Raw genomic sequence first — 4,591 nt, forward strand, 5'->3', positions numbered from 1 at the left:
AAAATACTTCATTTTTTTATACATCTGGCTTTTTACCCCAAAAAAAGCCATCCTTCTTCGACTGTTTTTCAAGATCTTTTTCATCTAACTGCTGATCTGCTCATCCTGTTACTCCCCAGCAGTGTGGGGAGGTAAAAAAAAAAAGTGGGAGTCATATCCTAGTTTCCATTCTGCCACTCTCTACTTGAATGACCTTGGGGAAATCACTTTATTTCTGGGTTTTACTTTTCTTAACTGTAAAATGGGGTGTGAACTCCATGTCTGAGATCCGCGATGTCGCTAAAATGTGTGGATCTGGAGAGTTGCTATGTTAAGTACTAAGTTATACATACACAGGGTACTATCAGTATCACAGACTGAGAATTGTGGTAGTTTGGTTTTTTGTGTGTGCTTTGGGGGAGGGTTGTTTTTTGTTTTTTTTGCCCTTCCACTGGTCGTTTTTTCTTATTTCCTACTCTGCCCCAGATGTTTTTGTTTGTTTTTTTAATTTATGTTTAGTATTTTTTTATTAAAGCCAGCTGAGTGCACCCTTGGGCAGCACATACACTAAAATTGGAATGACAGAAGATCAGCATAGCTCCTGTGCAAGGATGACACACAAATTAATGAAGCATTCCATAATTTTAAACTAATGTAACATTGGTTGTCAACCATATTTCAATTACAAAAAAAAAAAAAAGCTGGGGGGCACCTGGGTGGCTCAGATGGTTAAGCATCTGCCTTCATCTCAGGTCATGATCCCACAGTCCTGGGATCGAGCCCATATCAGGCTCCCTGCTCAGCAGGAAGTCTGCTTCTCCCTCCCCCGGCTCTTGCGCATGCTCTCTCTCTCTCAAATAAATAAAATCTTTTAAAAAATAATAAAAATAAATTAAAAATAAATTTTTAAAAAGCTGGCTAAGCACATGCATTCATTACCTCTTCTTCCTGAGACCCCAATTAAAATGCTAATAAAGGAATTTTTAAAATGATACAAAACCCATACATAATAGAAAATAGGAAGAAGACCACCAAAACATATATATATTTTTAATTTACACAAGAAGTGAGTGCAGTCTGACTAAACAAAATGAAAGGAACCATAATGTGGAGTAGGTGCAGAAGGAGGCTGCAGCCAATAGGAAGGTGAAATAAAGATCTCCATATAGAACAGAAGAACCCTTCCTTATCTCCAATACAGTCAGTAGGCATTTATCCCAGGCTAAAAATCAAGAGTTCTCATAATCTCTGGGGAGGAGTTGGGCAGCTATTTGAGCATTTATTTTTTTTTAAAGATTTTATTTATTTATTTGACAGAGAGAGGGAACACAAGCTAGGGGAGCTGCAGGCAGAGGGAGAAGCCGGCTCCCCACTGAGCAGGGAGCCCAATGCAGGACTTGATCCCAGGACCCTGGGATCATGACGTGAGCCAAAGGCAGATGCTTGACCAACTGAGCCACCCAGGCACCCCCTATTTGAGCATTTAATAACTAAGAGTGAAGCAGTCTTCATTCTGGCACAGGAGCTGGTTTTCTACCCACTCACCCTTGAGTGAAGTTGTGCAAGTTGGCAAGACCCTCCCAAGATCACAAGATTCCTAATCAGCATTCCAATTACTTCATCTTAAACATGAACAGACAACCAAGGATTAGATTAATAGATTTTTAAAAGAAGTCTCCAATTTAGGGGGAGGGGAGAAAGATAAACAAAATGTGACCATAGAGGAAATAATGAAACTTCACAGAACTTAAAAAATAATAGTTAGTATGCTCTTGGACTTTTAGTACAACTATGAAATAAGAATAATATACTCAGTATACTCAGATGAAGTAACAATCCAAGAATAAAAAGTAAGTCTTGAAATCATAAATAAGAAATTGCCAGAATTAGGGGTGCCTGGGTGTTTCAGTCAGTTAAGCGTCTGCCTTTGGCTCAGGTCAAGATCCCAGGGTCTTGGGATGGAGGCCCGCGTTGGGCTCCCTGCTCAGGGGGGAGTCTGTTTCTCCCTCTGCCTCTCCCCACCTCCAGCTTGTGCACGCTCTCTCTCTCTCTCTCAAATAAATAAATAAAATCTTAAAAAAAAAAAAAAGAAATTGCCAAAATTATAAATTCACTGTAAGTGTTAAAAGATAAAGTGAATGAAATTTACAAATAGAAGAAATATGGGGCACCTAGCTAGCTCAGTCAGAAGAGCGCACGACTCTTGATCTCCCAATCATGAGTTTGAGCCCCATGTTGGGTGTAGAGATTACATAAATAAATAAACTTTAAAAAAGAAGACATACTCAGAGAGATGGAAATTGTGAGAGAAAATATGAGAGAGAGAATAAATCCAAGAGAACTAATATTACAAGAGAAAGAGAAAACAAAGTAAATAAAGAATGGAAAATTACTCAAAAATAATGGAAGAAAATTTCCCAGAGCTTGAAGTGTCTACTAGCACAGAGCAAAAACGAAGAAAAAACAACCTTGTAAAATGTTAGAACTGCAAAAACAGAGATCTTAAATTTCCAAAGAAAAGAAGTGACCCAAGAATCAAGCTGACATTGGAATTTTTACCAGCAACTCTAAATATAACAAGATAACAAAGAGTTCCAAGTTTCTGAGGGAAATATTTCTTGAACCTCAAAACCTAAGAAAAAAAATTACTTTTCAGAAAAGTTCCACTCCTCGCTGAATTATCATTAAGTAAAAGATCAGAATGGGGGCACCTGGGTGGCTCAGTTGGTTAAGCGACTGCTTTCGGCTCAGGTCATGATCCCAGAGTTCTGAGATCAGTCCCACATTGGGCTCCCGGCTCAGTGGGGAGCCTGCTTCCCCCTCTGACCCTCTCCTCTCTCATACTATTTCTCACTCTCTTTCACTCTCTCTCAAATAAATAAATAAATAAAACCTTAAAAAAAAAAAGGCAGAATGAAAACAGTTTTAGATCTGTAGGGATTCAAAAAGGTAAACTCCCACATACCCTTTTTTATTTTTTTTTTTTTTTGAGATTTTATTTATTTATTTGACAAAGAGAGGAACAGAGAGAGAGAGCACAAGCAGGGGGAGCAGCAGAGGGAGAGGGAGAAGCAGACTCCCCACTGAGCAAGAGCATGACGGCTGATGGGGGGGGCTCAATCCCAGTAGCCTGAGATCATGATCTGAGCCAAAAGCAGATGTTTAACTGACTGAGCTACACAGGCACCCCTCAAATACCATTTTTTAAATAGAGTTACTTGAAGATAAGCTCAAGCAAAATGAGATAGAAAATAGGGTAGTTGACAATATCAGATCTAATTCAGGAGGACAGGGAAGATCTAATTCAGGGAAGTCCCAAGAGTTCTAGGCTAGATTGGAATGGAAAGATAGGAGCTCTGGGAGAGAAATCTGAAAAAGAGAGAATTCAACTGAATAACTAATTACTATGATAGAAAGCTTAGAAAGTGCTGTTTTCTGGTGTTCAACTTTTAGATCCAACATATTAATAAATTATGAATAATCTGGCTATCATTAAAGCATAGTTTGTAAATGTATACCATTGTTGACAATATAAAGGTAAAACGCGCCCGATCTCGTCTGATCTCGGAAGCTAAGCAGGGTCGGGCCTGGTTAGTACTTGGATGGGAGACAATATAAGGTAAAAATGCAGTGGACAGTTTAAGATGTGGAGCATAGGGAGGAAAGGTAAAAGTAAAGGTAAAAGCATTCAAGAGATTATGTTTAGGGACGCCTGGGTGGCTCAGTCGTTAAGTGTCTGCCTTCGGCTCAGGTCATGATTCCAGGGTCCTGGAATCAAGCCCGGCATCGGGCTCCCTGCTCCGCGGGAAACCTGCTTCTCCCTCTCCCACTCCCCCTGCTTGTGTTCCCTCTCTCGCTGTGTATCTCTCTGTCAAATAAATAAAATCTTTTAAAAAAAAAAAAATAGAAGTAGGAAAAGTAGGGGCGCCTGGGTGGCTCAGTCGTTAAGTGTCTGCCTTCGGCTCAGGTCATGTTCCCAGGGTCCTGGGATGGAGCCCCATGTCGGCTCTCTGCTCAGGGAGAAGCCTGCTTTTCCCTCTCCCACTTCCCCTGCTTGTGTTCCCTCTCTCGCTGTCTCTCTCTCTCTCTCTGTCAAATAAATAAATAAAATCTTTAGAAAAAAATTAAAAGTAGGAAACGTAACTAATGGAAGAGCAAGTAATTGTTAGTCTATACTGAGAGGGTAGGAAGACACAAGATACAGGGTTTATAAGTTAGCTAAATCATCATCAATCTAGGTAGTTCATCAAGAAATGGTAGCAGAAGACTTAATAGTGTTATAATGGCAATACTCCCCTATTTTTCTGCAGATTCTATGCAATCCTATTAAAATCTCAGCTGCCTTTTTTTTTTTTTTTTTTTTCAAAAATTGACAAGCTGTGTCCCTCACATGGAAATGTAAGGGACGCAGGATAGCCAAAATAATCCTTAAAAAAAAAAAAGGAGAACATTCATTCTTCCTGATTTCAAAACTGACTACAAAGCTACAGTGATCTAGACAGTGTAGTACTGGAAAAGTAAACATATATATCACTGAAATGGACTTAAGTGTTCAGAAATAACCCATACATTTATGGACAGTTTTCAACAAGAATATCAAGGTAATTCAATG

The 4,591-nt window shown here is 39.3% G+C and overlaps 1 non-coding gene across 1 annotated transcript; it reads left to right on the forward strand.

Moving 5' to 3' along the window:
- Positions 1-522: 522 nt before the first annotated feature.
- LOC116623703 lies at positions 523-625 on the forward strand. Its single transcript, XR_004297737.1, has one exon. It is a non-coding gene; the product is annotated as a U6 spliceosomal RNA (small nuclear RNA).
- Positions 626-4,591: the final 3,966 nt, after the last annotated feature.

Source organism: Phoca vitulina, unplaced genomic scaffold (genome assembly GCF_004348235.1).
Source record: "Phoca vitulina isolate PV1807 unplaced genomic scaffold, GSC_HSeal_1.0 scaffold59, whole genome shotgun sequence".
NCBI classification, from domain to species: Eukaryota; Metazoa; Chordata; class Mammalia; order Carnivora; family Phocidae; genus Phoca; species Phoca vitulina.